The sequence below is a fragment of the Callithrix jacchus genome, chromosome 19 (genome assembly GCF_049354715.1).
Source record: "Callithrix jacchus isolate 240 chromosome 19, calJac240_pri, whole genome shotgun sequence".
Lineage (NCBI taxonomy): Eukaryota > Metazoa > Chordata > Mammalia > Primates > Cebidae > Callithrix > Callithrix jacchus.
In genome coordinates, this window is record NC_133520.1 from 42,494,917 (window position 1) to 42,508,193 (window position 13,277).

The 13,277-nt window shown below is 41.1% G+C and overlaps 1 protein-coding gene and 1 non-coding gene across 16 annotated transcripts in view; one reads left to right on the top strand and one right to left on the bottom strand.

The window, feature by feature from the left end:
• Positions 1-13,277, top strand: part of AKT3 (AKT serine/threonine kinase 3) — a 343,677-nt gene that overhangs the window by 199,635 nt on the left and 130,765 nt on the right. The gene's annotated exons all lie outside the window — the stretch shown is intronic.
• LOC118149568 (U6 spliceosomal RNA) lies at positions 11,549-11,655 on the bottom strand. The gene has a single exon (XR_004737146.1). It is a non-coding gene; the product is annotated as a U6 spliceosomal RNA (small nuclear RNA).

Consider the following 13,277-nt stretch of genomic DNA (forward strand, 5'->3'; position numbering starts at 1 on the left):
ATTGAGCAGTGGTTTGTAGTTCTCCTTGAAGAGGTCCCTTACGTTCCTTGTAAGTTGTATTCCTAGGTATTTTATTCTTTTTGTAGCAATTGTGAATGGCAGTTCGTTCTTGATTTGGCTCTCTTTACATCTGTTATTGGTGTATAGGAATGCTTGTGATTTTTGCACATTGATTTTATATCCTGAGACTTTGCTGAAGTTGCTTATCAGTTTCAGGAGATTTTGCGCTCAGGCGATGGGGTCTTGTAGATATACTATCATGTTGTCTGCAAATAGAGACAATTTGGCTTCCTCCTTTCCTATTTGAATACCCTTTATTTCTTTTTCTTGCCTGATTGCTCTGTCTAGAACTTCCAGTACTATATTGAATAGGAGTGGTGAGAGAGGGCATCCTTGTCTAGTGCCCGATTTCAAAGGGAATGCTTCCAGTTTTTGCCCATTCAGTATGATATTGGCTGTTGTTTTGTCGTAAATAGCTTTTATTATTTTGAGATATGTTGCGTCAGTACCGAGTTTATTGAGGGTTTTTAGCATAAAGTGCTGTTGAATTTTGTCAAAGGCCTTCTATGCATTAATGAGATAATCATGTGATTTTTGTTTTTGGTTCTGTTTATGTGGTGAATTACGTTTATAGACTTGCGTATGTTGAACCAGCTTTGCATCCCCGGGATGAATCCTACTTGATCATGGTGGATAAGCTTTTTGACGTGCTGTTGCAATTGGCTTGCCAATATTTTATTGAAGATTTTTGCGTCTATGTTCATCATAGATATTGGCCTGAAGTTTTCTTTTCTTGTTGAGTCTCTGCCGGGTTTTGGTATCAGAATGATGTTGGTCTCATAAAATGATTTGGGAAGGATTCCCTCTTTTTGGATTATTCGGAATAGTTTCAGGAGGTATGGTAACAGTTCCTCTTTGTGTGTCTGGTAGAATTCGGCTGTGAACCCATCTGGACCTGGGCTTTTATAGTGTCGTAGGCTCTTAATTGCTGCCTCAATTTCAGATCTTGTTATTGGTCTATTCATGGTTTTGACTTCTTCCTGGTTTCGTCTTGGGAGGACGCAAGTGTCCAGGAATTTTTCCATTTCTTCCAGGTTTACTAGTTTATGTGCATAGAGTTGTTTGTAATATTGTCTGATGATGGTTTGAATTTCTGTGGGATCTGTGGTGATTTCCCCTTTTTCTTTTTTTATTGCATCTCTTTGGTTATTCTCTCTTTTTTTTTTTTTTTAAATTTTTTATTGGATTTTAGGTTTTGGGGTACATGAGCAGAGCATGCAAGACAGTTGCGTAGGAACACACATGGCAGTGTGCTTTGCTTTCCTTCTCCCCTTCACCCACATTTGGCATTTCTCCCCAGGCTATCCCTCCCCACCTCCCCCTCCCACTGGCCCTCCCCTTTTCCCCCCAATAGACCCCAGTGTTTAGTACTCCCCTTTCTGTGTCCATGTGTTCTCATTTTTCATCACCCGCCTATGAGTGTGAATATGCGGTGTTTCATTTTCTGTTCTTGTGTCAGTTTGCTGAGGATGACGTTCTCCAGATTCATCCATGTCCCTACAAACGACACAAACTCATCATTTCTGATTGCTGCATAATATTCCATGGTGTATATGTGCCACATTTTTCCAATCCAGTCTATTATCAATGAGCATTTTGGTTGATTCCAGGTCTTTGCTATTGTAAACAGTGCTGCAATGAACATTCGTGTACATGTGTCCTTATAATAGAACGATTTATAGTCTTTTGGATATATACCCAGTAATGGGATTGCTGGGTCAAATGGAATTTCTATTTCTAAGGCCTGGAGAGATCCAAAATTGACACCCTATCATCAAAATTGAAAGAGCTAGAGGAGCAAGATCAAAAAAACTCAAAACCCAGCAGAAGACAAGAAATAACTAAGATCAGAGCTGAACTGAAGGAGATTGAGACACGAAAAACCCTTCAAAAAATCAATAAATCCAAGAGCTGGTTTTTTGAAAAGATCAACAAAATAGACCAGTAGCCAGATTGATTAAAAATAAAAGAGAGAACAACCAAATAGATGCAATAAAAAATGATAAAGGGGAAATCACCACAGATTCCACAGAAATTCAAACCATCATCAGAGAATATTACAAACAACTCTATGCACATAAACTAGTAAACCTGGAAGAAATGGATAAATTCCTGGACTCCTGCATCCTCCCAAGCCTAAACCAGGAGGAAGCTGAAACTATGAATAGACCAATAACAAGGTCAGAAGTCGAGGCAGCAATTAAGAGCCTACCACACAAAAAAAGCCCAGGTCCAGACGGGTTCACAGCCGAATTCTACCAGACACACAAAGAGGAGCTGGTACCATTTCTTCTAAAACTATTTCAAACAATCCAAAAAGAGGGAATACTTCCCAAATCATTTTACGAGACCAACATCATCCTGATACCAAAACCCGGCAGAGACCCAACAAGAAAAGAAAACTTCAGGCCAATATCCATGATGAACATAGATGCAAAAATCTTCAGTAAAATATTCTCTCTCTTTTTTTTTAAATTAATCTGGCTAGTGGTCTGTCTATTTTGTTGATCTTTTCAAAAAACCAGCTCCTGGATTTCTTGATTTTTTTCAAGGGTTTTTTGTGTCTCTATCTCCTTCAGTTCTTCTCTGAACTTAGTTATTTCTTGTCTTCTGCTAGATTTTGAGTTTTTTTGATCTTGCTCCTCTAGCTCTTTCAATTTTGATGATAGGGTGTCAATTTTGCATCTCTCTACTCTTCTCATGTGGGCACTTATTGCTATATATTTTCCTCTAGAGTCTGCTTTAAATGTGTCCCAGATATTCTGGTATGTTGTGTCTTCGTTTTCGTTGGTTTCGAACAACTTCTTTTCTGCCTTCATTTCATTGTTTGTCCAGTCAACATTCAAGAGCCAGTTGTTCAGTTTCCATGAAGCTGTGCGGTCTGAGTTAGTTTCTGAATTCTGAGTTCTAACTTGATTTCACTGTGGTCTGAGAGACTTTGTTATAATTTTTGTTCTTTTGCATTTGCTGAGGAGTGATTTACTTCCAATTACGTGGTCAATTTTAGAGTAGGTGTGATGTGGTGCTGAGAAGAATGTATATTCTGTGAGTTTGAGGTGGAGAGTTCTGTAAATGTCTATCAGGTTTGCTTGTTCCAGGTCTGTGTTCAGGTCCTGGATCTCCTTGTTAATTTTCTGTCTGGTTGATCTGTCTAATATTGACCGTGGAGTGTTAAAGTCTCCCACTATTATTGTGTGGGAGTCTAAGTCTCTTTGGAAGTCTTGAAAAACTTGCCTTATGTATCTGGGTGCTTCTGTATTGGGTCCATATATATTTAGGATCATTAGCTCTTCTTGTTGTATCGATCCTTTTACCATTATGTAATGTCCTTCTTTGTCTCTTTTGATCTTTGTTGCTTTAAAGTCTATTTTATCAGAGACGAGAATTGCAACTCCTGCTTTTTTTTTTGCTCTCCATTTGCTTGATAAATCTTCCTCCATCCCTTTATTTTGAGTCTTTGTGTATCCTTGCATGTGAGATGGGTTTCCTGGATACAGCACACCGATGGGTTTTGGCTTTTTATCCGATTTGCCAGTCTGTGTCTTTTGACTGGTGCATTTAGCCCATTTACATTTAGGGTTAATATTGTTATATGTGAATTTGATACTGCCATTTTGATGCTAGCTGGCTGTTTTGCCCGTTAGTTGATGCAGATTCTTCATTCTGTTGACGCTCTTTAGCATTTGGTATGTTTTTGCAGTGGCTGGTACTGGTTGTTCCTTTCTATGTGTAGTGCCTCTTTCAGGAGCTCTTGTAAAGCAGGCCTGGTGGTGACAAAATCTCCGAGTACTTGCTTGTTCGCAAAGGATTTTATTTTTCCTTCACTTCTGAAGCTCAGTTTGGCTGGATATGAAATTCTGGGTTGAAAGTTCTTTTCTTTAAGGATGTTGAATATTTGCCCCCACTCTCTTCTGGCTTGGGTTTCTGCCAAGAGATCTGCTCTGTCTGATGGGCTTCCCTTTGTGGGTAACCCAACCTTTTTCTCTGGTTGCCCTTAGCATTTTCTCCTTCATTTCAACCCTGGTGAATCTGACGATTGTGTGTCTTAGGGTTGCTCTTCTTGAGGAATATCTTTGTGGTGTTCTCTGTATTTCCTGGACTTGAATATTGGCCTGCCTTGCTAGGTTGGGGAAATTTTCCTGGATAATATCCTGAAGAGTATTTTCCAGCTTGGATTCATTCTCTTTTTCACATTCAGGTACAGCTTTCGAATGTAGATTAGGTTTCTTCACATAGTCCTACATTTCTTGGAGACTTTGTTCATTCCCTTTTGTGCTTTTTTCTCTAATCTTGCCTTCTCGTTTTATTTTACTGAGTTGATCTTCTACTTCTGATATCCTTTCTTTTGCTTGGTCAATTCGGCTGTTGAAACTTGTGCATGCTTCGTGAAGTTCTCTTGTGTTTTTCGGCTCCATCAATTCACTCATATTCCTCTCTAAGTTGTCCATTCTTGTTATTTCATCAAATTTTTTTCAAGGTTCTTAGTTTCTTTGCATTGAGTTAGAACATGTTCTTTTAGCTCACAGAAGTTTCTCATTACCCACCTTCTGAATTCTGACTCTGTCATTTCATCACACTCATTCTCCATCCAGCTTTGTTCCCTTGCTAGTGAGGAATTGTGATCCCTTGGAGGAGGAGAGGTGTTCTGGTTTCAGGGTGTTTTCCTCCTTTTGGTGCTGGTTTCTTCCCATCTTTGTGGATTTATCCATCTGTCGTCTGTGTAGTTGCTGATTTTCAGATTGGGTCTCTGAGTGGATGTCCAGGTTGTTGATGATGAAGTTATTTCTCTTTCTTAGTTTTCCTTCTAACAGTCGGCCCCTCTGCTGTAGGACTGCTGAGGTCCACTTCAGGCCCTGCTTGCCTGAGGATCACCTGCAGCAGCTGCAGAACAGTAAGGGTTGCTACCAGTTTTTTCTTCTGCTATCTTTGTCCCAGAATGATGACCGCCAAATGTCAGTCTGATCAGTCTTTGTGAGGTGACTCTTTGGATATACGGGGGTCAGGGAGTTGCTTGAGGAGACAGTCTGTTCTTTATAGGAGCTCAAATGTTGAGCTGTGAGCTCCGTTGTTCTTTCAGATCTGCTAGGCAGGTATGTTTAAGTCTGCTGCAGCAGAACTCATAAACCGCCTTTTTTTCCCCAGGTGCTCTGTCCCAGGGAGTTAGGGCTTTATTTATGAGTGTCCGTTGTGCTACTGCGTTTTGTTTTTTTTTTTCCCCCAGGGCTGCCTTGCCCAGCAAGGAGGCAGCCTAGTCACTGTCTGCCTGCAGAGGCTTTGCTGAGCTCTGCACTGCTGCTATTGAGCTTCCCTGTAGTCCTGTTTATATGGGTGTGGTTAGAACTGCCTCGCAATGGTGGCCCACCTCTGTAATGGCAGACACTCTCTGTTATTGTGGGTTGCCTCAGCAATGGTGGTTTGCCTCAGCAACAGCAAGCTGCCTCAGCAATGGCGGACTACCTCCGTAGGGGTGGAGTGCCTTGTTAATGGCAGACGCCCCTCTCCCACAGAGCTGCACCATCCTGGGTTCAGCTATGCTTGCCATGAAACTCTCAACCCGAAGCGTTTCTAATTGCTGGGTTTTTTTTGTTTGTTTTTGTGGGGGTGGGACCCGCCGTGCCTGATCACCTGGCTCCCTACCTCTGAGCCTTTTTTTTTTTTTTTTTTAAGTTGAACGGTTGACTCTCTCCTAGGTGTTCCAGTCGCCTGCTGAAAGAGCACTGGGATCTGTGTGATTTCCCGTGTGGCGACCCACTGCGCCGGCTGAAACAACGGCGCTGCCCGGGAATCTCCTGGCCAGCTTAAAAGGGCAACCAGACCAGTGTATTTTATATGGAGAGCCTCCACGCCATGGCAACAGCAGAACAGCCGTGCCAGTGACCCATAGGGCTCCTCCACCTAGGAATCTCCTGGTTTGTGGGCAATAAAGATCCGTCTGAAAATGTGGCGTCCACTCACCCTCTGCACTTTGACTGGGAGCTGCAATCCTGAGCTTCTCCTAAAAGGGCCATATTGGATCTTTCTCTGTCTCCAGATTTTTTAATGATTGCCGTTCTAACTTGTGTGAGATGGTATCTCAATGTGGTTTTGATTTGCGTTTCTCTAATGACCAGTGATGATGAGCATTTTTTCATATATTTGTTGGCTGCATAAATGTCTCCTTATAACAGAAAAGTGTCTGTTCATATCCTTCACCTACTTTTTGATGTTTTTCTTGTAAATTTGTTTAAGTTCTTTGTAGATTCTGGATATTAGCCCTTTGTTAGGTGGTTAGGTTGCAAAAATTGTTTTCCATTCTGTTGGTTGCCGGTTCACTCTAATGATAGTTTATTTTGCTGTGCAGAAGTTTTTAAGTTTAATTAGATCCCATTTGTCTATTTTGGCTTTTGTTGCCATTGCTTTTGGTGTTTTAGTCATGAAGTCCTTGCTCATGCCTATGTCCTGAATGGTATTTGCCTAGGTTTTCTTCTAGGGTTTTTATGGTGTTGCATCTTATGTTTAAATCTTTAATCCATTTTGAGTTAACTTTTGTACAAGGTATTAAGGAAGGGGTTCAGTTTCAGCTTTCTGCATATGGCTAGCCAAAAAGGAGAAGTCAGTGCCTGGCTTAAAACTTCCAAGGGCACATTGACTCTCTTGGTTGTGGCTAATGCTACTGCCAAGTTGAAGCCAGTGCTCCTTTACCATTTCAAAAACATAGGGCCCTTAAGAATTATGGTACCTCTACCCTGCCTATGCTCCATCAGTGGAGCAGCAAAGCTTGGATGACAGCACATCTGCTTACAGTATGGTCTACTGAATATTTTAGGCCCATTGTGGAGACCTGCTCAGAAAAATTCCTTTTTAAACATTATTGCTCATTGACGGTGCACCAGATATGAAAAAGCTCTGATGGAGATACACAAGGAGATGAATGTTCTTTTCATGCCTGCCAACTCAGTGTCAGTTCTACAGCTCATTATTTTAACTTTCAAGTCTTATAATTTAAGAAATATACTTTGTAAGGTTATAGCTGTCATAGGTAGTAATTCCTCTGCTGATGGATCTGGGGAAAGGTAATTGAAAATTTTCTGGGAAAGATTCACCATTCCTAAGTGCCTTGAAAAACATTCAGACTTCATGGAAAGAGGTCAGAATATCAACATTAATAGGGGTATGTAAGAGGTTGATTCCATTCTTCATGGATGAGTTTGAGGGGTTCAAGACTCCAGTGGAGGAAGTAATTGCAGATATGTTAGAAACAGTAAGAGAACTGGAATTAGGAGTGAAGCCTGAAGATAGGACTGAATTTTATCAGCCTTATGATAAAACATGAGCAAACGAGGAGTTGCTTCTTATGGATGCGCAAATAAACTGGTTTCTTGAGATAGAATCTAGTCTTTGAGAAGATGCCATGAGCATTGCTGAAATAACAGTAAAGCATTTAGAGTATTACATAAACTTGGTTGATAAAGCAGTGGCAGGTTGTGAAAGGACTTACTCCAATTGTGAAGAAAGTTGTGCTGTGGGTAAGCAGCATGGCATGTGAAAGAGAAACCTTTCATGGAAGAAAAAGTCAATATGGCAAACTTCGTTGTTTTTTTCATTTTAAGAAATTGCCATGCCGGGTATGGTGACTCATGCCTGTAATCCCAGCACTTTGGGAGGCCAAGGCAGGGACATCACTTGAGGTCTGCAGTTTGAGACCAGCCTGGCCAACATGGAAAAACCCTGTCTCTACTAAAAATACAAAAATTAGCTGAGCCTGATGGAGGGCACCTGTCATCCCAGCTACTTGGTAGGCTGAGGCAGAAGAATTGCTGGAATGCCAAGATCGTGCCACTGCACTCCAGCTTGGGTGACAGAGCAAGATTCTGTCTCAAAAAGAACAAAAAGAGATTGCCACAGCCACTTCCAACTTTTGCAGCTGCCACCCTGCTCACTCAGCAGCCATCAACATCAGGACAAGACCTTCCACCAGCAAAAAGATAACTTGCTGAAGGCTCAGATGACCCTTAGCCTCTTTAGGCAATGAAGTATTTTTAAATTAAGGTACGTACATATCTTCAGACATAATGCTGTTACACATTTACAGTATAGTGTAAACATAACATTTCTGTGCACTGGGACACCACAAAGTTAGTGTGACTCATTTTATTGCAATACTCATTTTGTTGTGGTGGTTTGGAACAAAACCTGAAGTATCTTCAAGGTATGCCTGTATTTAAAAAAAAAAAAAGGTGATTTGGTTGAGACATGAAACATTGTTTTTTGAGAAGCTCAGGTTTATTGATGTAGAGAAGAAACCTTTCCTTCATTACAGGTCTGACCATACTATTTGGTTGTCCCATGAATAATACTCATTTACTTATACCGTCACAAACACCAAAATGGTGTTTAGTCTTTAGAATTTATCAATAGACAAAGCACCAAAGACTTAAGTATAGTTATAGAACAGACTTAAAATGTTGTTATAAACCTTGTCAGTGTAAAAGAAATGCTATAGTTGATAGACGTCAGCTGAAAGCATGTTATAGTTTAAAAAAAAAAAAAGCGAGAATGAATTGGAGGCCAGAGACAGAAGGCGATGGAGCCATCAGGCTGCAAAGGCAGAAGTTGATGGAGCCATCATGGGCCTAGAGAACAGAAATACAAATTACTGAGGATTAGTTACAGACCTTGAAATATAATAGAATTTCCCCGGCTTGGTTTAGAACTTGCTTAGAATCAGTGATCTCTTTATTTCTTCCTTTTCTTCCTTTCTGAGTGGGAATAGCTATCCTATGCCTTTCCTACCCTTGTATTTTAGAAGCAGATTACACGTTTTCCAGTGTGAGAGGTCCATAGATGTAGAGGAATTTAGTCCCAGGATGGATTATATACAGAATCTCTAACACTTGGGACTTTCAAGCTGATGATATTTAAATGAGATTTCAGACTTAGAGTTGATACTCTGTTGGTTGATACTTTTGGGGATATTGGGATGGGGTGAATGTTGGGATGGGATGAGCTGTAGTGGGTTGAATGGTGGCCCCCAAAATAATATGTTCACATCCGATTCCCTGGAACGTATTACTCTTGCTTTATTTGGAAAAAGAGTATATGCATATATAGTTATGCAGATAGAATTAAGAATCTTAGTAGATCATCCTTGATTATCTGGGAGGGACCTAAATCTAATGAGAAGACATCCTTATTGGAGTGAGGCGGATAGAGATTTCACTTACACGGAGGAGAAGGTAATATAAAGGTGGCAGAGGTTGGACTAATGTGACTTCAAACCAAGGAATGCCAAAGACGACCAGCAGCTTTAAGAAATTAGGAGAAAGGCATAGAATGTATTCTTCAGAGCCTCTGGAGGGATTATGTCTCTGCCAGTCTTGATTTTATACTTCTGGTCTCCAGAACTATGAGAAATATATATATATATTTTTTGAGGCAGAGTTTCACGCTTGTTGTCCAGGCTGGAGTACAATGGTGTGATCTCTGCTCACCGTAACCTCCAGGGTTCAAGCGGTTCTCTTACCTTAGCCTCCCAAGTAGGTGGGATTACAGGGATGCACCACCATTCCTGGCTAAATTTGTATTTTTAGTAGAGACAGGGTTTCTCTGTGTTGGTCAGGCTGGTCTCGAACTCCCGACCTCAGATGATCTGCCCACCTCGGCCTTCCAATGTGCTGGGATTACAGGCCTGAGCTACTGCGACTGGCCAAATTTTTGTTGTTTTAAGCCATCAAGTTTTGATGATATTTTGTTGTAGAGGCCACAGGAAACGAATACAGTCAGGTACCCAGTATGTGAACTTTTCCACCTTCAGAAGGGATGTCTGCACCAGATGGCCTGCAGCAGTAGTAGTCTACTAAAGTGCCTTTTCCTCAGTTTATTCATATTCTTTCCGGGTTGAGTTAGGTGGTTACAGAGCTGGCGGACTCCTCTGACTACTAGGCAGTGCACCTGCATTCCCAGTCAACTCCACATGGGGTTAAGGCACAGTCCATCTCATTAGACCCTTAGGAGTTATGGAATTATGGTTTAAAAGTCTAATTAGAGTTTTTTGCTTAGGGATCATTCCTGCTTTGGGCATCCACAGTTGTCTTCCTGCTCCCAGGACCACTGCATTATATAGGAAAAAGGAAAGTTGAGGTCATGTAGCTAAGAACTGTATAGTGATAACATCGTGCTCCTCCATACCCACTTCCCCACGTCCAGAAAGGTGGAGAAGTCTATGGAGTGGGGACCTTCCCTTAGCCCTCCTCAGGTAGAGTGTGAGCATACATTTGTGAAACATACATTTGTTTAGACAAATGTTTCTATTTCCCATTCCTGTTCTCTATCAGGTTGTTATTCTGAGGATGTTATCTAACATGATATGTCTATTTGATATGATAACCTCTTTGCTTGTTTTTGGATACTATGGACTATAAAGTATATTTTTTGGTCTGATGACGTGTAACTTGGTGGGGGTGCAGTATCTTCTGTTCCAGTCATCTTACAATATTTTGAACTTTTGTATCTCCCACTGGGTATGCAAAGCTCAATCCACTGTAAATGTCTATTTCTAAGAATGACCATTTATAGCCTCCTGGATATAATGGCAGTAGTGTAGTGTACTTGCCAATGGTGTATGGGAGTGTGGGGACTTTTTTATGGGGAATGTACACCATAGTCATCTGCAGTCTCTTTCTCCCTTTCTGGCAGACAGGATGGCTCTTAATAGAATTTTGTGCATCAGAGGGTACAAGAGGAATACATCAGTTGTTAGCCCATCTCTGCATTGCTGCATGTCTCCCATATCTGCTCATTTTGGAGATCCAGATAGCCACCTCAAACAAGCATGCTGGGACATCCACTTGCTGGTTCCATTCATCTCCTGATCCTAAAGAAAGTTCTTTTGATGTTCTTTCATCAACATATTCTACTTTAATGTACCCCTTAAATTCTCAGTGATTCTCATAGAGCCATTGCCTCATTAATAATCCATTTATTATTTCTTTATTTTTTTGAGATGGAGTTTCGCTCTTGTTGCTCAGGCTGGAGTACAATGGTGCAATCTCAGCTCACTGCAACCTCTGTCTCCCAGGTTCAAGAGATTCTCCTGCCTCAGCCTCCCAAGTAGCTGGGATTACAGGCATGTGCCACCATACCTGGCTAACTTTTTGTATTTAGTATAGATGGGATTTCACCATGTTGGTCAGACTGGTCTCGAACTTCTGACCTCAGATGATTCACCTGTTTCCACCTCCCAAAGTGCTGGGATTACAGGCATGAGCTATCACACCTGGCACATAGTTTATTAGTCTAGGTTTTTAATGTCTCTCATCCTCACCATATGACCAGGTAAATGGCCATAGCCCATTCATGGGTGTACATCTACACATCAGGGCTTTTATGCTTGTTTAGTTCTTCCGTCATTGCAAGGAACACAGTGTACAGTTGAGCCCCTTGAGCTGATTTGTTCTTAACATCTTCAGTCAGTTTCATATCAGTCAGTCATGGTGTGATAGCCTTTTTTTTTGATATGGAACGCTTCACGAATTTGCATGTCATCCTTGCGCAGGGGCCCAGCTAATCTTCTCTGTATCGTTCCAATTTTAGTATATGTGCTGCTGAAGCGAGCACGGTGTGACAGCCTTCTAAACAGGAGGCTGGCTGATCACCTTTGAACTGCCATCCATCTGTAAAGCAAGCCACATTTGGTGGTCAGTGAGAGCTCTTTGTAAGACACTAACATTTGAAAAGTAGGATGTGGCAATAGGATCTGATAGCTTCTCAGATTGTTCCAAAGTTGGTTTGGAAGAAAAGAGGAGGCTGAGCAAGTGACTCATGGCTGTATTCTCAACACTTAAGGAGGCTTAGGCAGAAGAATCGCTAGAGTCCAGGAGTTCAAAATCAGCCTGGATAACACAGCAAGATCCCATCTCTACCAAAAAAAAAAAAAAAAATTAGCCAGATGCAGTGGCATGTACCTGGTAGTCCCAGCTACTTAGTTGGGTGAGATGCAGGATTGCTTGAGTCTGGGAGGTTGAGCCTGCAATAAGTTGTGATTGCCCCACTGTACTCAGCCTGGGTGACACAAAGTGAGACCCTGTCTCAAAAAAAAAAAGGGTTTCTTCTACTGAATATGATAAGTGTCTTCTTCCTCAGTGCATTCCTGTTAAGCCACTTTCATTTCATTAGGAAACTCTTCTGGGTACTTGTTAGAGTGTTTCTCTGCCATTACCCAAGACGTGGTATTTTAGGTTTTAGGATTATGTTATGTCCTTCAGTCATTAAAACAGTTTCAGTTAATGCCCAGTAACAAATCACCTCTCTAATGATGTGTTCTGTACTTTCTTGTCTGGTCCACGATCCCAGTAGTTGCTGCTGAACAGCATTCATGGACTTTTTGCAGTAAGTTCCAGTCTGTTTAAGTATGAGTTGCAGACACTTCTAAAATCTTATCTGAGTATGTATCATAAGGACCCAAAGGCATTCATTGAGCTGCTGCAACTTAAATAATAGCCTGCTGTTGTTTAGGTCTCCGCTCATGTCCTTTCAGGTAGTTTTACAGATTGGATTTATCACTAGTCCCCAGAAACAGAATTTTTGCTCTGTAAAACCCAAACAAACCAGGTACAGTGAATACCTCTTGCTTACTTTCATGGTTATGTAATAACAGCAATTTAATTTTAGTTGCCTGTAGAATGTTATGGGTGGCTCCTGTCCAGGTTATTCATAAGAATTTATCAGTTTGGGTAGACCTTGGGTATTTGCTAGATTTATCCTCTAGCCGTGTTATTCATGTGTGCCACCACTATTTTCAAGTCAGCCCTAGCTTGTTCATAGGTTTCTGATACTGTCATAGTATCATCAATGTAGTATATTATTGTATCTGGACCTGTATCAAGCCAAAATCCCTTCTAAACAAATTATAATGGTAAGCTGATAAATTCAGTTAAACCTGTAACTGTAGTATGTTTAAACTGGGATCATTTCCACTTGAAGGCAAAGGGCAGTTGGTTTTTTCCTGAGATTGGGACTAAAAAAAGCATTTGCAAAATCTCTGAGTCAGTCTTAGTCTCTCTCTCTGTCTCTCTGTCTCTTTTTAATTGAAACAGGGTCTCACTGTGTTCCGCAGGCTGGTCTTGAACTCCTGGACTCAAGTGATCCTCCTGCCTTGGCCTACCAAAGTGCTGGGATTACAGGTGTAAGCCACTGTGTGTGGCCAAATATATCTCTTTTAGCTTGTTTTATTTTGAGGA